Source organism: Mesocricetus auratus, unplaced genomic scaffold (assembly GCF_017639785.1).
Source record: "Mesocricetus auratus isolate SY011 unplaced genomic scaffold, BCM_Maur_2.0 Super-Scaffold_100020, whole genome shotgun sequence".
Lineage (NCBI taxonomy): Eukaryota > Metazoa > Chordata > Mammalia > Rodentia > Cricetidae > Mesocricetus > Mesocricetus auratus.
Window position 1 is genome coordinate 7,347,216 of NW_024429201.1, and position 22,805 is coordinate 7,370,020.

Sequence of the window (22,805 nt, forward strand, 5' to 3'; positions counted from 1 at the left end):
ACTTTTTAGCTATGCTGAGAGCAAGGATAAGTTTTTTTTTTTTTTTTTTTGTCGTCGTTCCTACCTCCCAGGCTCTCTGGAATCTCCAAATGGCTGTGGGGGTTGGGATGCTTTTATTTTCAGCCACACTATAGCCTGTTGGCACCAGATCTCTGACCTGTGTCGTTACAGTTCAGCTCTGTCCTGGATCTGACTCCTTTGCATTCATCTGCCTTCCCGAGGGAGCCAGAGAGTATAAACTGGACACTAGAGTGAGCCTGGGAAGGCCCAGAAGCTTTGAAAGGGGCTGGCTAGCTGGGCACTTGGGAGTCATTCTCTCTCCCTCTTTGGTGTCCTTTCATCTGGCTCCAGTTGGCTTCAGAAGGCCAGCTTGCTCCAGCCTTCCATCCTGGTTTGGGCAGCAGCAGGCAGGGGTAGGGGCATGCAGCTTTTTCACTCTGTTTTTGTCTTGTTCTGGATGTGTCCGTCATGATGGCTTTTGCACTCCCTCAGCTAGACTGCATAAGGTCCTTCTTGCCATTGTTTGTTTGTTTGTTTGGGACAGCGTGTTTCCCTGTAGCCCAGATTGTCCTCAAATTCATAGTAATCTCTCCGTCTCTTCCTCAAGTGCTGGAATTATGCACGAGCTATCCCACCCCAAGCGAGGATCTTCTTTCTTGTCTTCTTTTTTTGTAAAATTAATCATTAGATAGTTAATTAATTGTGTAGAGGTGTTTGTGTTTATCTGTGTTTATGGGTGCAGGTGCATACGCATCACTTCTCAACACAGTCAATTAACTCATTTTCTCTAAATACAATTGTATCTCACATTTGAAGAGAACACAAACTCCTAAGTATCATAGTTCGGGTGTGGAGTCTGCCAGTTTGTCTCTAGCACTCGAGTGTTCTGCAGCATCAGCATCCAACAGCCTGTCAGTCTCTCAACAGCTCTTCTCACACAGTAGTTAAAGGCACAGAACACAAAGCTGAACTGTGGTTTCCCCTGGGGGGGAGGAGATGCTTAAGTTAATGAACTTAATTTCAAGTGTGAAACCACCAACATTCTGCGATTGGACTTTTATCTATTGGGGAAGATGTTTGTTTCCTCGAATGAGATGAAAGTAGGGAAATCTGGACAAGTTCTCCATAAAACAGAGTTTAATGCAGGTGAAAAGACGAGAAGAAACACTGTGGAACTCAGCGCTAATCATGCCACGGGCTCGAACTATTGCTGCACAGCTCAGTGACTTGGTCTGAACATCATCCTATTTGATGACAGTTTATTCCAACACCTGCCCTTTTAAAAGTCCTGGACTCTATGGGGAAAGCCAACTTTTAGAGTGAGCAGGCTCAAAAGACTTCAGGGTCAAACAGAAACTCAAAGGAAGATTTATTTTTAAATTACCCTGTATGGTGTGTGTGTGTGTCTGTGTGTGTGTATGTGGAGTCAGAGGACAACTTGCAGAAGTTGGATCTGTCCTTCTACCACGTGGGTCCTGGGGATTGAACTCAGATTGTCAGACTTGATCTACGTGTCTTAACTCATTGAACTATTTCACCAGCCCTAAGGAAAGATGTGTAAATGTTTTCTTCCATTACATTTCGTGTCTATCCTTTGCCTATGTACAATATTGATTGCTGATTTCAGAAAACTAACTAGCAATGGGTACATGGTTCAAGTGCCTCTTCCAGAAGAGAAAGTCTATTCTCTCCTCATCCAAATCTCATTATTTAATGATGCACGAGTGAAATGAAGTAACTCACTATTAGTCATAGTGTTAAGGAAGAATTGTGTGCTGGTTAGCACTTTGTCAACTTGACACAAGCTTGAGTCATGTGGGAAGAGGAACCTCAATTGAGGAAAAATGCCTCCATCAGACTGCCTGCCTCCATCAGACTGCCTGAGGGTAAGTCTGTGAGACACTGTCTTGATTAATGATTGGTGTGAGAGGGCCCAGCACACTGAGGGCGGTGCCATTCCTGGATGGCATAAGATGGTGGGATGAACAAGCCAAGGGGAGAAGCTGGTAATAAGCATTCCTCCATGGTCTTGGCTTCAGTGCCCCCTTCCTGGTCACTGCCCTGCTTGAGTTCCTGCCTTGGTTTCCCTCAATGGTAGCTATGATAGGACATGTACATCAAATGAAGCTTTTCCTTCCCAGGTTGCTTTTGGTGTTTCTCACAGCAATAGGAAACAGACTAAGACAGATTGTAACTAATGTGTCTGTAGTGTAGATGCTACTCTATGCAATTTGTATATGACGAAGCCATCTGATCGTTGCAGCGTCCTCTGAGACAGGGCATAGCTGTCATCCTGTTATTGGGAGGTAATCAAGACTCAGGGAGGTTAAGGATGCTGTTCAATGTCATACAGTCACCAAGAGAGGTTTCTGAACTCCTAGGTAGACTGGTTTTACAATCTGTGTCCTTAATTACTGAACTATTGCCTCCAACAAATAACTAGTGAAGAAATGGTGACCGACACCGGAAACTGTAAGAGGCAAAGGACACATTCATCCTTAGTTTTTCACAGGTGAGAATGGGTCTTCTGGAGTTCCAAGTCCTGGGCTTGAGAACTTTGGGGTAGTTAAACCTGTGATTTTAAGCCATCCAGTTTGTGGTATTGTGTATTTCAGCATCAAGAAGATAATAAAAATCTATCTGAACAATGCTTTTCAGTTTTCAAACTGTCTTCACTAAGTACTAAAAGTAGAGCTAGATCAAGAAAATGGCTCTGAGTTCTATTTCTTTATCTATAAAATAAGGCAAATGCCTGCCCTTTGTCAGTTGTCAAGGTATTATAAGGATCAAACAGAGGCCTACCTCCCATGTGAATGATGAATGACTGAATTTTGCATACCACATTTTTCTTCTTCTCCTTCTCCTCCATCTCCTACTCCTCCTCTTTCATCTTCTACAGAGATTCTCTACATAGTTCCTCCTGTACTGGAACTAGTCTATTATGTAGACTAGGTTGGCCTGGAGCTCACAGAGATCCACCTTGAGTGTTGGGATTAAAGGCGTGTGCCTTCACTCCTGCCCTGAACTTTCCATACTGACTATACTTTCTTTTCTGAAAACTTGTCTTTGACCTTGAGCGATTTTTCTTGCGTGTCTTTGAGGAGAGCTAAGACACTGCCTAGCTGAGTGCTTGGGTGCTGCAGACACACACTGGAGGAGCTATCTCCTTCGGGGTCTGTCAGCGATGAGGGTAAGTTGTGGACTTCAGAGAGCAAGCATGGTCGGGAGGGAAGTTACTCACCCTGAGCTCTGCCATGAGCTCAGTCATGTCCTGAGCTGAGGATTGGGGTTCCTTCAAGAAACTTCTGGTCTAGAAGTGGAAAGGCAAACATGTCTGCTTCCCATTAGCCCCTGGTGCAGGCATGATCAGAAACCAGGGAGCACCCCTGAGGAGGGCAAGCAGAAGTTTGTTTTCCTGCCACCGCCCTTTCAGTCCTGTGCCTAGGGCGATGAAAACTCTCAAAGGTGGTAATTAGTGCCAGTCAGAGTGAGGCTTTGTGAAGCTGACCCCTATCCATTAGGAAATGGACTGAGGCCAGTGGACCAGCCACTTAACCAGGGCACAAAAAGCTAAAAATGCAATGCCTGGCCAACTCCTGCACAATTAGTGTGCTTCTCCAACCATGTTCCAATGCACAGTGGAAGCCCTTCGAGGATGGGAAAGGGCAGCCCAAGGTTGAATGCCACCTTATGCCTTGAAGCAGAGATGTCTAAACAGCGGCGTCCTGTAGGAGGAACAGGGGCAGAAAGGACAGAGATGGGGAGGATAGCTCAATGTGCTCTCATGGGGGCGCAGAGTAAGCCCAGAAGGAAGAGAGCAGTGTGTATCCAAGCAAAGGGACCCACTCATCTCAACTGTGGATGAAACATTTCCCTGGCTTAGAGAGCCATGGCGCTTACAGATTTCTACAGATTTCCTCTCTACTCCATTTAGCTTCCAAGATACCCAAAATTCTGCAAATATTTTGCATTATCAAGAAACAGAGCCTTCACTCAGAGTCTTACAAAAGCTTTGTGATTGTTCTCTTTCTCTCTGTGGCCCATCCAAATCCCTCCCTACGTTTAAACACAATGGGTTTTTCTCCTCAATTTTTAAAAGATAAACTCTGAATGTGTGGAGTTCCATGACTAAACTCTTCAATGGCTATTGCTGTCCTTTAGAGAGAACATCAGACCCTCAGCTTGACCTATCACTTGCTTTGGCTCTTGCTGACCTCCCCAAAGGCAGTAACATTCCCCTAAGTCTTTTCAGCCTCCATCTTTCTTTTCCAGCTTGGGGTCTTCAAATAAACCATTTGTCCGTGCATACATAAGAATATAAGCATGCATATGCATATGGACACATTAGTTTAGAAAAGAGAGTTCATTTTGGCTTCTGGTTCCAGAGGCATAGGAGCCTGTGATGACAAAGCAGAAGCTGCCTGGACGGGAGGGTGAAAACTCACAGCTGGAGCTGCAAGGGAGAGCAGAGAGAGACTGAACTGCAATGCTGTAAGCTCTCCCTGTCGGCACCCAGTGGCGCCTGTCCTCCAGCAGGGCTGCACCTCCTAATTTCCCCAGAGTGTAATCAGCCAAGGACCAAGACCACGGGGACATTTCTCATTCAAATCACCGCAATGGGCATGCATGTTCCTCTCATCGCTTTCATGACTCATATGATACTCTTTTCCCCCCTCAATATCTCTTACCACAAGGTATATACACACAGCCACCCCTTAATACCTGTCAGGTGTTGGTTTCAGGATATCTTGTGGATACAAAAATCCTCAGATTCTCAAGCCTGTGTGTAAAATGGTGTAGTATTTGTATATAGCCAACGGCATCTTCCTCCACACTTTAAATCATCTCTAGATGCATGTTCACACTTATGGTATGTTTATAATACTTATACCATGTAAATGCTATGTAAATAAGTCTTACACTGTCTGGAGAACAATGGCAAGAAGGGGTGCTGTGGGGGTTCTATACAACTTCGGTTCCTCCCTGGTTATTTTTAATCCATGGTTCCTTGAGCTCACATGTATAGAAACCATGGTATGAGGGTGAGATATTTATATGAATCGATTAGAGTTTCTCTTTGCATTTTTCCCATCCCACTGATTTGTTAACACTCTACAGGATGGTGACTAGTGTTTTGTTTCCTATGATTAACTCAACACTCTGACCCTTGGTGTTCCATGATTCTAAGCAGGAGTGCGATAAGGCTTTGGTACTGGCTTTTCAACGCTAAAGCTCCTCAAGCAACTTTAGCATACAGCCAAGAAGGCTATCAGGGTGTTGTGAGAAGGACTCAGCTCCATTCAGAGATTGGCTTTCTTCCTTGCTGTTCGGACTTTTCATCTAATTAGAGATGTTTCATTACTGTACAGAGGAGGGTCCTTTCAGACTCTTGCATTCCCACGAAATGAGTCACTCAGATCTGCTGGTTCAGGGCTATCTCTATCCCAACACCCAGGTCCTGGGCGTGAGGGTCACTGGCATCGTTTGTTCACTCAGAGTCCAGGCTAGGTAAAGGAAGTGGTCCAGAGTGATCAGCAGCCCAACTTCTGAAGCTAGACTCTGCTGGGTTTGAATTCTGTTTTGAGAACTAAACTTAAGCAACTATTAGGATGTCTGCTTGTAATGGGAAGAAACTTAAGAGTTGATACTCTAAGTAGTGGATATAAAGGCAAAGAGAGCCAGAGTGCTGTGTGAACTCAGCACCGCCTGGGCTCACACCAAAGAGAGCCAGTGTGCTTTGTGAAGAACTTAGCACCGAACCTGGCTCACAACAAGAGACCAGGGGCTGCGCGGTTTAAAACTGGTGCTTCAGTCTTCTGAAGCCTCCTTTACTCTCTTCCTTTCTCCCATCTTCTCCTCCTTCCCTTTTGTGTTGAACTTTTTTCTTCTTTTTCATGATGCATACATATAAAATAGCAATGTGTTTCACAAGCAGCTATTAAGCACTAACATACCCATCAAAACTGAAAGCCATTATTATAACCTGTCAACTCTGCAGGCCACCCCATCATCTCTAGGTCATGTAATGGCACTCTGTAAGGTGAAAGCACCTTGTAGAGCTCTGTCGCTAAGCAACTGAATGCAGGGATTCTGAATCCTTTAGTCATTCAGGCTTACGACCCTCTGACTGCCTATCTCTTTCACTGGTATGCCAGACTAACCATTTTTTTAGGCAACACTGGATAAATCTGATCTCTGAAAATCACAAAATATTAGTGATGTAGGTCTTAAGTGGTGAATATTTACTGGATTACTTCTTTGTCTACTCATTTGCATTCTATTTGTTATATGCACTGGGCAATTTAAAGATAAATTCCAGGCTAGACCCAAGCATGACAAGGAAGTCTTCATTCACTTATCTTGCCTTGCTGGGACTGGCCATCTATGGCAGGAAGTCCATCAATAGGAATGCAAAGTAACCAGAGGTTCTGAGATGCGGCCTGGAGGATGGCTCCATCCAAGCCCCTTGAGGAGTATCACTCACTCACTCATTCATTCATTCACTCACTCACTCACTCACTCATTCATTCATTCACTCACTCACTCACAAACTCACTCACTCACACACTCACTCACACACTCACTCACACACTCACTCACTCACAAACTCACTCACTCACTCACTCGCTCACTCACTCACACACTCACACTCACACACTCACAAACTCACTCACTCACTCGCTCGCTCACTCACTTACTCACTCACTCACTCACACACTCACTCACAAACTCACTCACTCACTCACACACTCACTCACTCACACACTCACTCACTCACTCACTCACACACTCACTCACAAACTCACTCACTCACTCACACACTCACTCACAAACTCACTCACTCACAAACTCACTCACTCACAAACTCACTCACTCACACACTCACTCACAAACTCACACACTCACTCACTCACTCACACACTCACTCACTCACTCACACACTCACTCACTCACTCGCTCACTCACTCACACACTCACTCACTCACTCACAAACTCACTCACTCACTCACACACTCACAAACTCACTCACTCACTCACTCACACACTCACTCACAAACTCACTCACTCACAAACTCACTCACTCACAAACTCACTCACTCACAAACTCACTCACTCACACACTCACTCACAAACTCACACACTCACTCACTCACTCACTCACTCGCTCACTCACTCACACACTCACTCACTCACTCACAAACTCACTCACTCACTCACACACTCACTCACAAACTCACTCACTCACTCACTCACACACTCACTCACAAACTCACTCACTCACAAACTCACTCACTCACAAACTCACTCACTCACACACTCACTCACAAACTCACTCACTCACTCACTCACACACTCACTCACTCACTCACACACTCACTCACTCACACACTCACTCACTCACTCACAAACTCACTCACTCACTCACACACTCACAAACTCACTCACTCACTCACTCACACACTCACTCACAAACTCACTCACTCACAAACTCACTCACTCACAAACTCACTCACTCACACACTCACTCACTCACTCACAAACTCACTCACTCACTCACACACTCACTCACAAACTCACTCACTCACTCACTCACTCACTCACACACTCACTCACAAACTCACTCACTCACAAACTCACTCACTCACACACTCACTCACAAACTCACTCACTCACTCACTCACACACTCACTCACTCACACACTCACTCACACACTCACTCACAAACTCACTCACTCACACACTCACTCACTCACAAACTCACTCACTCACACACTCACTCACTCACACACTCACTCACTCACAAACTCACTCACTCACAAACTCACTCACTCACACACTCACTCACAAACTCACTCACTCACTCACTCAATGCTTTGTCTATGCAACATTTGCAGTCCACCAGGGCATGCTCTGCTCTAGCATTATAACTGCTCAGAAGAGGGGATTTGGGAGAGGAAAACAGCTACCGGGTCAGAAAGCAGTGGGCACTGAGGAGGCAGTCGCTGCTCTGTGGTGATATGCCAGGGAGAGGCTTAAACAGGAGTGATGGACAGTCAATGAAACATACTAGCCTGACTTTAATATTTTTATTTGTGGTGTGTGTGTGTGTGAGTGGGTGTGTGTGTGTGTGTGTGTGTGTGTGAGTGGGTGTGTGTGTGTGTGAGTGGGTGTGTGTGTGTGTGAGTGTGAGTGGGTGTGTGTGTGTGAGTGGGTGTGTGTGTGTGTGAGTGTGTGTGTGTGTGTGTGAGTGTGTGAGTGTGTGTGTGTGTGTGTGGGTGGGAGGGTATGTAAGCCACAGTGCACATGGGAGGTCAGAGAACAACTTTTGTGGTTCTGGTTCTCTCTTTTCACTTTTATATGGGTTTAGGGGCTTGGATTCAGGTCCTGAGATCTGCAAGGAAAGTGCCCTTAGCAACGGAGCTTCCTTGCTGCTCCATAGAAGCTAACAGCTCTGCTAAGCTAAAAAGCAAAAGAACTGCTGCTATATACCGAGCAGGGAAGAGTATTAAAGTAATGTTGGGGGACTGCAGCACACAAGACGACACTGGATTCTGTTTATGCATAAATCTAGCAGACATGTCTGCAGTGACAGAATGTCCATCAGTAGCTGCCCCTGTCGCCTCACCACTGCCCACTGAGGACTCATGCCAGCAGCTCAGTGTCACCCCTGAATTTTCCTTCTTCCTTCGCTTCTCTTCCCAGACTGGCTCATGGCCAGGACCTGAAGATCCCATTCCTCCTGATGTCCTCCATCACCGCCCCTTCTCTGCCTCCCAGCCCCCTTCTTAGGACAGGTCTTGACACACGCCACACAGCTTGTCTTCCCTGTTTGGTTTTTCTTGAACTCTAATAAAAATCTTTGTACTTAAAAAACAGCAAGTGAAGAAACAAACTTTTGCAAACCCAAATTTTGTCGGCTTCTTGATTGCTAGTGATATCGAGAATGTTCTGTGTGATTCTTGACTGTGTATGTTTCTCCCTTAGTGACAGTACCTTTCAGAGCCTCCACCCATGGTAATGAGTACTTCACATTTTTAAATTATCATTTCAGTAATTCCTTCCTTTTGTAAAGCATGCTGCTTATATTTGAAGGCACTCACAGTGTGACTTGCACAAAAAAAAATAACATTTAAGGAAATAGTCTTTCAGTGTTCACCAGTTATTGTCTGGCTCAGCAAAGACATCATTTTCTGGTGAATTTCAAACAGACAACTCAGTTTTACTTGTCTCCCTGAATAAAAGAATATCAACCCATAGTCATATGTGAAGTACATTCATTCATCAGTGGCAACAAGCAGATCAACTACAGACACAAACATTCAACAAAGGCCAGAGACAGTGCTGTGTGACTATCCTCTACCTTTATTCAATTTACAACACAATATTGCCTATCCTATTATTATTTGGAGCTGGTGTCCCCAGGTGGCTGCCCTCCATAAGTGGCTGAGGGTTTGATATATAAACACCCCGGCTCTTTTACCATCTAGAGAAATGACTGGCGTCTGTTTTATATTGCTTCCCAGAACTTCCCCGAGGGGTTAAGCTGCAGTCTCCCCTTGTGGGAGTCAGCTTGACAACATTCCCTTTTTGATTGCCTTCCCTCTTGCCTGATTTCCCATCTCCCTCCTGGCATTGCCTCCATTATCCAATATACCTATGCTTGATTTTTCTTTGTCTCAGGGTCTGCCTGAGATTTGCTGCAGCCCATTACACCTTTCACTCTGGGTCCCCTTCAATTCGCTCAAAAGTATTTCACAAAGCTAGTACGTCGATGGGATTTGGAGAAGTGGTTAACTTGGAGAGAGTCTATTTCATCTTAATTAATGGTATTTGCAGGGTTCTTGTTATCCGAATTAGGTCACATTTGGAGTATTATGGTTATGATTTTTAGCAGATTGTTTTGGGGGATAATTTGACTTTTATGTAATATTTCAGGGAGTTGACATCTGCGATCAACTTGACTGGACTTAGAATCATCATGGAAGCATTATCACTGGTGTATTTGTTAGTGTGTTTCCAGCAAGGTTTAACTGAGGAGAGAAGACCCACTCTGAATGTGGGTGACACTACTCCATGGTCTGGGGTCCTAGACTGATTAAAAAAGAGAAGGAAAACTAAGAACTTGTATTTCCCAGTCTCTGTTTTCTAACTGCAGATACACTGTTGTTGTGCCCAAATTCTGAACCCCCAAATCACCAAGAGGCAAAAGCAAGAGTCTTTTATTGAAGTTATTTAATGAGCTAAACCCATTAGCTCGGGCCCTTCATCTATCCACCATGGAGGATGGCTGGAGAAAGACCCTGAGCAACCTGGAAGCAGGGACCTTAAAGGGCAGCAAAAGGGGAGTGTCTAGGGGTATGAAAATCTCAGGATTGGTGCGCTTTCAGATTTGGATGGCTTGCCCTATGTTGATTGGTCAACTGGTTGTTATGGCCCATAGGCCCTCCCAGGGCAGTTGCTGTGTTTTCTGCATGTTACTGTTGTACACTGTCTGTAAAGCACACCCAGAGCCATAAAGCACAGCCCTGCCAGCTAACTTCTGATTGGTTCCTTGACAGGAGGGGGGCATCTGACCTCCTATTGACCAGGACAGGATCGACAAGGTCATGCAAGCCCATGGTAGCTTATCACGGGTGCTGAGATGGGGCTGGTCACTACACTCTGACCAACTGTTTCCTGCAGCCTTGTCACCTCAGTTCTGATTGACTGTACCTCTTCAAACTGTGAGACAAAGCAAATCTTTACTTGTTAGGTTGTTTTTGCCGGCTATTTTGTCACAGTATTGTGAACACTACCTGTGTAATACCTAAAAAGCACAAGCAACTACTGGCTGCTCATGCCAGGGGGATTTGAAAGAGATTAGTGGGCAATCAAAGATAGCCGCCATAGGCTGGAGCTGTGTTCACCTGAAGAGTGAGATGAGGCTTGGGTGGGTGCTGGCTGGTGTTCATTTCGACTTGGTTGTCTGTATGACGCAGGCACTCTGCTGGCAGGAAGCTAAAGCTGAATGCTGCAGCCTTGTGGTGTCAGAGAGACATGTGAGCATCAGAATGATGATACCTCTTTCTGAATTAAAACACAGAGAGGGACCCCAAGGGGTATGTTGCCAATACCCTCTACCCCAGGCACAAATGCCGCAGGAGACTCCATTTAAACTTCCTGATGAACCCCTCAGTATAGGTGTGACCTGGACCCTTGAGGGAGACCTCTTCTTCTACATCTCTTATCTCCCCTTTCAATCCTGGCTGAACAGAAACAGAAACTAGCAAATGGGGGAGGGGAGGAAGCAGGGAGAGCAGAAGTCAAAAGTCAATAATCACACTGTCATCTCCAGACACCATGGAGGATATCGGAAGAATCCCTTTCCCATGAGGCTAAAAGCTCTCAGAGGATCCCGGATGAGCCATTCTAAAGAGATCACCACTGGGAATTTATGTGTGGTTTTGGTTTTGATTGTCCTTTGTTTGCAATGAGCCAAGATAAAGGCATTCTGATTTTTTTGTTTTGTTTTTTAACACTTTTTTATGATATATTTAAATAGAAACAAACTTGCTTCCCATGTCATTCCCAGCTCCCTCTCCCTCCACTCCACGCCACTCCCTCCCCCCAGGTCCCCCAGTCCCCCACCCAGTCCCCACTCCATTCCCCAGGGAGAGTAAGGTCCTCCATGGGGGATCTCTAGAGTCTGTCATTTCCTTCTGGGGAGGGCCCAGGCCCTTCCCAAAGTGTCCAGATTGAGAAAGCATCCCTCATTGTGGGATGGGTCCCAAAGTCCATTTTGATCCAGGGACAAATACTGATCTACTTCCCAAAAACCCCATAGATCGCCTGAGTCTCCTCACTGATACCCACATTCAGGGGGTCTGGATCAGTCCCATGCTGGCCTCTCAGCCATCAGTCTGGGGTCCAAGAGCTCCCCCTGTTCAGGTCAGGTGTTTATCTGGAATTCACCAGCCTAGTCTTGACCCCTTTGCTCATCATTCCTCCCTCTCTGTCACTGGGTTCGAGGAGTTCAGTTCAGTGTTTAGCTGAGGGTGTCTGCCTCTGCTTCCATCTGCCACTGGATGGAGTGTCTAGGATGGTATGTAAGATAGTCATCAAAGTCATTATTAGGGAGTGGCATTTAATATAGTCTCTCCACTACTGCTTAGTTAGCCAGTTGATGTCATCCTTGTACATCTCTAGTTCTCACTAGTGTCAGATCTCCCCTCAAACCTAGAATGGCTTCCTCTATTATGGTATCTCTTATCCTGTTCTCCTCTATTCTTCCCCCAACTCAACTTTCCTGCTCCCCAATGTCCTCCTCTCCCTTCCTCTTGTCTCCCTCTCTTTTTCCTGGCTCCCTTTCCCCTCCCCCACCCTGTGCTCCCAATCTGCTCAGGAGATCTTGCCCCATTCGCCTTCTCTGGAGTACCTTGCATATCTCTCTTAGGGTCCTTCCTGTTTCCCTGCCTCTCTGGCAGTGGGATTGTAGGCTGACACTCCCCTGATTCATGTCTAAAATCCATATATGAGTGAGTACATACCATGTTTGTCTTTTTGTGACTGGGTTATCTCACTCAGGATGGATTCTTCTAGTGCCATCCATTTGCCTGCAAATTTCAAGATTCCATTGTTTTTTTTTCTGCTAAGTAGTACTCCATTGTGTAAATGTACCACATTTTCGCTATCCACTCTTCAGTTGTGGAGCAGCTAGGTTGCTTCCAGGTTCTGGCTATTACAAATAATGCTGCTATAAACATAGTGGAACAGACATCCTTGTTGCATGAATGTGCATCTTTTGGGTAGATGCATAAGAGTAGAAATGCTGGGTCTTGTGGTAGGCTGATTCCCATTTTCCTAAGTAATCTCCATACTGATTTCCAAAGTGGTTGTTCGAGTTGGCACTCCCACCAGCAGTGGAGGAGTGTTCCCCTTTCTCCACATCCTCTCCAGCATAAACTGTCATTGGTGTTTCTTATTTTAGCCATTCTGACAGGAGTAAGATGGTATCTCAGAGTTGTTTTGATTCGCATTTCCCTGATTTCTAGGGATGTTGAGCACTTTCTTAAGAGTCTATCAGCCATTTTAGTCTCCTCTAATGAGAATTCTCTATTTAGTTCTGTACCCTACTTTGTAATTGGATCCTTTGGTGCTTTGGAGACTTGCTTCTTGAGCTCTTTGTAGATTTTGGAGATCAGTCCTCTGCCAGATGTGGGATTAGCCATTCTGTGGGCTGCCTTTTTGTCTTGCTGACTGTGTCCTTTGCCTTGCAGAAGCTTCTCAGCTTCAGCAGGTCCCATTTATTAATTGTCCATCTTAGTGTCTGTGCTTCTGGAGTTAAGCTCAGCAAGTGGTCTCCTGTACCAATTGGTTCAAAGGTACCCTCCCACTTTCTCTTCTAAGAGGTTCAGTGTGGCTGGATTTATGTTGAGGTCTTTAATCCATTTGGATTTAAGCTTTGTGCATGGTGACAGACATGGATCTATCTGCAGTCTTCTACATGCCAGCATCCAGTTATGCCAGCCCCATTTGTTGAAGATGCCTTCTTTGTTTTCCATTGTATAATTTTAGCTTCTTTGTCGAAAACCAAGTGTTCATATGTGTGTGGGTTAGTATCAGGGGTTTCTATTCGATTCCATTGGTCTACCTGTCTATTTTTGTGCCAGTACCATGCTGTTTTCAGGACTATAGCTCTATAATAGAGCTTGAAGCCAGGGATGGTGATGTTGCCTTGTTGAACAGGGTTGTTTTGGCTATCCTGGGTCTTTCTGATTTTGTTACTTTGCATGCTCACATTCTGCCATTCCATGAATTTGGATAAAGGTTTGTCTATCTTGTTGATTTTCTCAAAGAACCAACTCTTCGTTACATTGATTCTTTGTATCGTTTTCCTAGTTTCTACTTTATTGATTTCAGTCCTCAGTTTGATTATTTCCTGGTGTCTACTCCTCCTGGGGGAGTTTACTTCTTTGTGTACTAGAGCTTTCAGTTGTGCTTTTAATTCTCTAGTGTGACTATTCTCCAGTTTCTTCATGTAGGCGCTTAGTGCTATGAAATTTCCTCTTAATACTGCTTTCAAAGTGTCCCATAAATTTGGGAATGTTGTGTCTTCATTCGCATTGTATTCTAGGAAGGTTTTTAATATCTTTTTTTATTTCTTCTGTGACCCAGGAGTGGTGCAATTGTACATTATTAAATTTCCATGAGTTTGCAGGGTTTCTGCAATTTGTATTGTTGTTGAATTCTAACTTTAAATCATGGTGGTCTGATAAGATGCATGGAGTTATTCCAGCTTTTTTGTACATGTTGAGGTTTGATATGTTGCCAAGTATGTGGTCGATTTTTGAGAAGGTTCCATGTGGTGCTGAGAAGAAGTTATATTCTTTTGTGTTTGGATGGAGTGTTCTATAGATGTCAGTCAAATCCAATTGGGTCATAACTTCTATTAGTTCCTTTGTTTCTTTGTTGTTTCTGTCTGGTAGTCCTGTCTAGTGGTGAGAGTGGGGTGTTGAAGTCTCCCACTGTAAGTGTGTGAGGTTTTATGTGCGGTTTGAGTTTTAGTGATGTTTCTTTTACGAATGTGGATGCCTTTGTATTTTGGGGCATAGATGTTCAGAATCGAGACTATCTTGGTGGATTTCTCCTGTGATGAATATGAAATGACCTTCTTCATCCCAACCCTCAACTCTGTCTTTGAAGCTGAGGTGTGCTTCTTGTATGCAGCAGATGGATAGATTCTGTCTTCGGATCCATTCTGTTAGCCTGTGCCTTTTTATGGGCAAGCTAAGACCATTAATATTGAGGGGGTACTAATGACCTTTGGTTGCTCATTATTGTTTGTTTTGGAATGGTTGATGATGATGGAATTATGTGTGGATTTCCACCCCTTTTCTCTTTTGGCTGTTGGTAAAGTGGGATTATCTATTACCTATGTTTGTTTGGTTGTAGCTAACTTCCTTGGATTGGAGTTTTCCTTCTAGAACTTTCTGTAGGGCTGGGTTAGTAGTTATGTGTAGTTTAAATCTGGTTTTGTCATGGAATATCTTGTTCTCTCCATCTATATTGGTTGAAAGCTTTTCTGGGTATAGTAGTCTGGGCTGACATCTGTGATCTCTTAGTGTTGATAGAATATCTCTCCAGGACCTTCTGGCTTTCAGAGTTTCCACGGAGAAGTCAGGTGCAATTCTGGTAGGTTTGCCTTTATATGTTATTTGACCTTTTTCCTTAGCTGCTCTAAGTATTATTTCTTTATTCTGTATGCTTGCAGTCTTGATTATTATGTGATGAGGGGACTTACGTTGTGGTGTTTTTAAGCTTCTTGTACCTTCATTGGCATGTCTTTCTTTAGGTTGGGAAAGTTTTCTTCTAAGATTTTGTTGAATATGTTTTCTGCCCCTTTGAGTTGTGTTTCTTCACCTTCTTCTATACCTATTATTCTTAGGTTTGGTCTTTTCATGCTGTCCCATATTTCCTGGATGTTTTGTGTTAGGGATTTGTTGGCGTATGATTTTCTTTAGTAGATGAATCTATTTCTCCTAGTGTATCTTCAACACCTGAGATTCTCTCTTCCATCTCTTGTATTCTGTTGGTTATGTTTGCGTCTGTAGTTCCTGACCGTTTCCTCAGTTTTTCTATTTCCAGCATTCCTTCAGACTGTGTTTTTTATTGTCTCCATGTCAGCTCTTAACCCTTGCACTGTTTGAATTGTTTCTTGTAATTTTTGCTTTGTGTTTTCCTCTCTTTCTTGCATTTGTTGGATTTTTTTGTTTGATTTTTCTTCCATTTCTTTAAGGGATTTTCTAATATCCTTTTTGAGGATCTCTATCATTTTCATGAAAGTGTTTTTAAGGTCATCCCTTCTGCTTCATCTGCACTGGGGTGTTCAGGTCTTGCTGGTGTAGAATCTCTAGACTCTGGTGGTGTCATATTTGTTTTTCAGTTGCTGAGTGTGTTCTTATATTGCCTTTTCCCCATCACTTCTTCCAATGTGTGTAGAAAGAGCCTCTTCCTCTCCTGGTGAGTAGGCAACCAGGGTTTCCTTTCAATGGGTGCAAGCAAATTCAATACTCTCTGGCCTCTGTTCTCTGTTCTCTGTCCTCTGTCCTGAGTGCAGGCAGGAGTGGACCCGCTCTCTCTGCAGGCTCCTGGTAGCTTGGTCGTTAGTCCAGGGGCAAGTCGACCTGGCTGCAGTCCCCAGGTCAGGGGAATCCGAGAGAGCCATTCTGATTTTTTTAACTTGTGTCTTTCATAAGCTGGAGAACATTGCCTTGTTAAATGAACTTGGAAGAGCCATGAGTAGGAATATAAAGTCACTATTGCTCATCTCATGGAAGTTCTGTAAACAGCCCCTGCTGACATGTTGTTCTTGCCACTCAGTTTTTAAACTATCTTCATTCAGTCATAAAGTTTCTTCAACTTCTCTAGCCAACCCATTTGGTACCTCCAAGCTCTTACACATGCTAATCTCCTTACCTGTAATGCCCTCCTTCTTCCTTCCCTCCCTCTCTTCCCTATCTGGCTAATCTTTATTTAGCTTTTATAAGTGGCTGTCAAATATCACCTTCTCTTTGAACAAACCATTCCCTCTACGCCTTCCCTGCCAGCCATGGTTAGATATGTATTCCTACACACTAAATACATCATATCATTTCTGTAGTTGATTTCATGTGTACATCCTGCTATTCTGTGGTGTCTTGGAGAGCAGGGAATATGTCTCATGGTATCTGTGGTGCATAACATAATGCCTTCCATGGGTGGTGGGAATAGAAACTAGATTAGAATCAGACTTTTCAGTATTTCCCTAAGAAAACACCAGGAAGAAGCCCCAGGAAGCTGATGAGATGCCCATATGTAGAACAGGTAAGATATGCAGTGTTGGATTAGCAGAAGACAATCAAGGGTGAAGCTCCATAGGGGCACACAAGTAGAGCATGCCTAGAGACCACATCTCTGAATTGGGTTATTCCTCCCATAAAGGTACTTAACAGGTTATCAGTTATTGCCAAGATACTTTGGAAGTTGGGTGGGAGGCAGAAAGGCAGACTTTTGTTGACTTGCATCTGAGATGGAATGACTGAATGCAGAAAGTGTGTTTCCTCTGTGTTCCTAAGCAAATTCTCAAGTCATTCTATTTATTTACTTTCCAAATTAATTAATTAGTGTGTGTTCATATATCCATGTGGATGAATGCTACATGTGTGGGATGCCCACAGGAGCCAGAAGAGGCCATTGGATCCCCAGGATCTTGTGAGTTGCCTAACATGGGTGCTCAGAACCAAACTGTGTCTTCTGGAAGTGCAGCAAGTGCTCTTAATGCCTGAGCCATCTCTGCAGCCCCTCAAGTTACTGCAACTAAAGAAAATTGAATTAAATGTGTAGCAGGCTTTTGCTTGGCATAGCACTGACATAGTGAGGAAAGAATGCTGAGTCCCAGAGGAGCAGCAAACAGCTTTGACTGAAATTTGACACAGGGAAATCCATTAATGTAAAAAATGCAAAGACAGGCATGAATAGATGGCAGTCTGCATGCACGTGCACACATACATGAACACACACACACACACACACACACACACACACACATACACACACACCCCGGGTGGGGAAGAGAAAGAGAGGGAGAGAGGGAAAGAGAGAGGGATAGTATTTGTCAGCATCCTTCACCACCTCTCCCCACTAAGCACTGGATTCTTGACTTTTTTTCCCTTATAAATGATCATGTTCATGAGTTTATAACAAAACGTAGCCAAGATAAAACACAATGAAAGAGAAATGGATGTGTTTCTTTATAGTAGCTCTACATAAGATTGTTTATATTGCACAGCAGGCCATTTTTCATCTTGAAAGGGGCTGAATTTATCCACATAAAACATGATCCTATTTAGTGTTTCCTGTGGAGTCACAACCATTGGAAATGCTTTGTCTTCTTTTGGCTCATTCAGATTTAACCTCTAGCCTCTGTGTGTTGGATGCTGGGTATTCCTAGTCAGCCTATTGTTAGCCCCACATAAAGGTGAACTACTTCCAGCCAGGATGATCATGGCTCATGGAAGACCCACTGTGCAACACATTTTAGGAAAACTCTTGGAGTCTTCATTTGAGACCTTGACATGAAGCAGAGAATAGTGTGTTTGGGGTCTGAAGATCAAAATAAGAGCTTTGTCGACTTCTGGCCCTCCCTATAGTTATGGAATAGAACTACCTCTGAGACTGGCTTTCTGCTCTCTTCTGGGCTTTTCTTCCTCAGGTTGAGGCCCAGCGAGGAGGCTTTGCTTGCTTCCACCCTGATAACACCCCCTTCTCTAACCACCCCATTCTTCACTTAGTAGCCAAGTGAAGACATTTCTCATATTTGGTATTTTCTTTCTTACTCTTGTGTTAACGTCTTTGGTAGATGTCAGATGATACAGGGTAGTAAGCTTTACAGCAAACATCTTAGCCATCCTGACCCAATTATAATGGGGAACAGGTTTTTAACATCTTTTATTGACTATCTATGGAGTTCCTGATAGTTTCTAAGGAATTTTACTGATGTTTCATTCAACATACACCACCGTTTTCATCTTGCACACAAGAAGGCTGGACCTTAAGAAGCTAAAATGGCATGCCCAGGCTCTCACAAGATACAAGTGACAGAGTGACTCCAAGTTCTTCACCACTGTCTCATCAGCCAGAATCAAGACCAAGGGGTCTTAACCGTTTATGGTGTTTTGTTTCTTCATGCTATGAAGCTCAAGCTATCTTGGAAATTATAATCCTCTGCCCCTTGAGTGCTGAGATTACAGGCACATACTACTATTTATTACTTTTTACCTGGTAAAATTTGGTGGCAACATTTTAATCCCTGAACTAATTTGATAACCACCTAGAATCGTATACATATCCTACAAGCCACTCTTAAGCCAATTTTCTTGATTACTTCAAGTAAACCATCCAAGACAAATTATATAGTCATTTTTACCCTCCATGTGGAGTGCATAGACTGAGTAAGCATGATTTTAATTCTGTGGTTTCTGTCCTTGAACTTGCTCTTTCTCAAGTCTCATATGGAAGCACTAAGCTGAAGAGGTAAAAATCAAATTAATTGTAATCCCAAATGACCCAGATTGATTTTTAAAATGCAATTCTAGCTCTATTTTTAGCCTTACTTAGTACTTAGAATGTTGTATTCTTGATAATAAGGAATAAATTATAAATTTCCATATCTCTTAAAATAGATTTCATGGAAACTTCACTAATCTCTTTGAGTCCATTTATAATAACATAAAAGCTATTCAAACTTAATGACAAGTACAATGCTTGCACGCTAAAAATATCAAACCATTGCTGAGTCAAAAAAAGAGGAAGAGTTTGTGTATTGGGAGGGTCAACATGTGGAGGATATAGGTGCAAGATGATCTGTAACAGAAGTCAAACTATGGCCTGAGACAAATCCAGCCTATTGCCTGCTTTTGTGAATAAATGTCTATCAAACACACCCACACCATTCATTTGCCTATTGCTTTTTGGTTATCGGCCCTTAAAACTTCTAACAGTTCAGAAATTTTTTCTCAACTTCAGACTTACCTGTTAACACATTCTCAGTCAAAATCCAGTTGGTTGTGAATGTGTGTGTGTGTGTGTGTGTGTGTGTGTGTGTGTGTGTGTGTGTGTAGAAACTGAGTAAATTTGTATGGAAAGGCTGAAGACCTGAAATAGTTTATAATGCTGAAAAAAGAATACCTCCAAAGCAACTCCATGTGGTTTTTGGAGTTAACCTGGACCACTTGGTCCTGCCACCCAGTTGGTATCTCTTCTAAATTTTGAGTCTTCTTCTATTGTTTCTATTCTCTGCAGAAGAACCTGCCTGGATGATGCCACTCTTTGATGAATGTACACAGGGAGAGCCGTGGGTGTTTCTATTCCTTAGCTCCCATGATGCAGTTCAGTTCCGACAAAGGGCTGAACATGGGTGAAAAGGGGAACACGTTTCCTTGCTCAGTTCCCTGAGGCCTCCAGATTAGCTCTCCAGAAGGGAAAGATTCCAGTGGGATGTGGGTCATGCTGCCCCTGGATTGAACACCTCTCTCCCATTGGGATTCCTCATCTTCCACCTCCTCTGCTGTAACCACGCCAATTCCACTGCTTTTCCTTCCCTGTTAGGGGTCGGGTGTGCAAATTCCAAACCCCTTCCTCTTCTTGTTCCTTTCACATCTAGCTCCATCCAAGGATGCCCCCCCCCACGTAAATGGCCTCCTCTACAATGCTAAGGATTGTCACCCAGTGCCTTAAAAACAAACCTTTTCATCATAATTCAGTTTCCAGACATCCTAAGGACTTCTCTCAGGAACTGTTTGAAGAGACTAGCCTGGTTGTGTGTACTGTAAAGCCTAGTGGTAACTGCCACGTCCCACCACCTGGCCTTGTCAGTACGGTGCAGCCGTTAAGATGAAACGACTCTGCGGTCAGTCCGTTCTGGCTCACATTCACCTTTGCCAGCTCTATAGTCTTATGCATAGTGTTTAACTTTTCCGTGACCTTAACTGTCTCAGCAATAAAGTGATGGTAGCAAAAGCCACACTCACCTTGTTCTTCCTTATAGGGTCATGCTAAGGATCTACTGGGAAGAGAAAGAAAATGAAGGTAACAACTAAGAAATGTCCACTGTTCTTCTAGTTGTCAGACATTCTTCCCAGTATGAGGACTTCCTGCCTGCTTCTGAGTTAACACCGGATAGATGAGAAGGATGATCCCTTCCAAGGACATTCAACTATCCATGGAGAGGAGTTTTTCTAGAAGCACAGAGTCACCACAATCAGCAGGTGGACATCTTGACAAGCAGAGAGCAGTGTGATCACAAAACTAAACACATCTTCTTTGGAGACAGGAAGGAATACTTTAGCATGCACCCTGGCACTCTTTAATACAGTTGTGCAACTCAAGTCTCCAAAGAGTACACATTTTTGCTGGGTGGTGATGGCTCACGCCTTTAATCCCAGCACTCGGGAGGCAGAGGCAGGTGGATATCTGTGAGTTCGAGACCAGCCTTGTCTGCCGAGTGAGTTCCAGGACAGCCAGCGCTACACAAAGAAACCCTTGGGAAAAAAAGAGTACAAATTGTGTCCTTTTTCCTTGACCCCTTATTGTTCCCCCAACCCCTTTAATATATTCCCAATGGGATCTTGTTGTCATTCCCTTTAATAAAATACGTGCTTCCATACTCTGTGGATACTGCATTTTTGTTTATTCTATGGCCATAGTAGACTCGATACCACAGCAACCAGTGGGTTTACGGAGACAGAGATAAGAAGCATTTATTGCTTTCAGTGGTTTATATCACTGATTCTCAATGTGACAGGAACTAGAATTGCCTAGGAAAGGCGCTTCTGGCCATGCTGTGAGTGGTTATAGATGGACTGATACCAGAGGACTTTCTGTAAAAGTGGGTGGCATGATTCCCTAGACCTGAGAGAGTCCTGGTGTGTTAGTTACTTTTCTGTTGCATCAACCTAGAGAATCAAGGTTTATATGTGGCCCTAGAGTTCCAGAGAGATAAGAGTCCATTGCCATCATGGCTGAGAAATGTAGCAGCAGGCAGCCATGATGGCTGAAGCAGCAAGCTGAGAGTTCACATCTTAAACCACAAATGGGATCTAGAGAAAACAGGGAGGGGGCTTTGTAACTCCAATCCCACCCCAGAGACACATTCCTCCAGTAAGGGCATACCTCATAAGCCTCCCCACACAGCACCATCAACTGGGAACCAAATATTCAAATGTTAGAGATTGTGGGAGGCATTTTCAAACCATCACACCTGTGTTGTATGATGAGAATAAAGCCAGCTGAACACCAATGTTCATTGTTCTGTCTCCTGAGTGTGGGTATCATATAACCAGCTGTCCGATTCCTGCCACTATGTCTTCCTGATCATGATGGGCTGTAACTTTGAACTGCAAGTCAGAAGAAACCTGTCCTTGATATGTTGGGGTGGCAGGCTCTGGCAGTGGCACCAGGACCTATCCAGGGTGCATGAACTGACTTTTTGGATCCCAGTTCCTATGGTGGGATGCCTTGCTCGGCCTTGATGGGGGGGGGGGGTTGGTCCTGCCGCAACTTGGTATTCTAGGCTTTGCTGACTCCCCAAGGAAGGTTTTACCCCCTTTCAGGAGTGGATGGGGGTGGAAAGGGTGGTGTAGGGGAAGGGAAAGAAGGGAGAACTGGGGTTGGCATGTAAAATGAAAAATACATTTTTAGGAAAAAAAAAGAAACCCATCCTCAGGTTGCTTCTGTCTTAGAGTTTTAACCCGGGCAAATGATTAATAGGGTAATCCACACTACTCTTTTTGCAATTTAGCTGGTGCCCTGTCTGATTACAAGTTTATCACTGCTGAGTTTCACTTTATTGTCTGATTCTACAAGTACATCTTAGGTATGCATGTCATGGCTAGCATATTAATTCATTTGAAGAATGACGTTCCTATAAAAGACACTTAACTGATTTTAATCATTCCCCCGTGTTCCAGAGATTTGTTGACCCTCCAGAACAGGAGTCTGTCCTCTGAGTATAAACCAAAGGGCTCAAAACTGCATTTTGCATGAGTCTCCTGGTTTACTGTTCATGCATGTCTTACTGATTTAGAAATCAGTAAGTGTCCAATAGAGGAAATTATTTTAATGGGATGTTTTACATCTTTTAATGCAGTGTCTTTCCATTGGGGGAATGAATGTTACAAATAGGAGTCTAAAGATTCTAAGAGTTATAGATGGCGGATTACAAAAGGAATTGAAGTGTGGGAGGGAGAGTGAGGAAACACTGTGATTTCTACTCAGCATCCAGGCATTTA

General features: G+C 43.8%; 1 long non-coding RNA gene across 1 annotated transcript in view; it reads left to right on the forward strand.

The window, feature by feature from the left end:
* Nucleotides 1-21,181, forward strand: part of LOC121133144 — a 64,655-nt gene extending 43,474 nt beyond the window's left edge. Inside the window, exon 3 of the long non-coding RNA XR_005869902.1 lies at nucleotides 20,564-21,181. This is a non-coding gene — a long non-coding RNA (uncharacterized LOC121133144). The remainder of the gene's footprint in view (nucleotides 1-20,563) is intronic.
* Nucleotides 21,182-22,805: the final 1,624 nt, after the last annotated feature.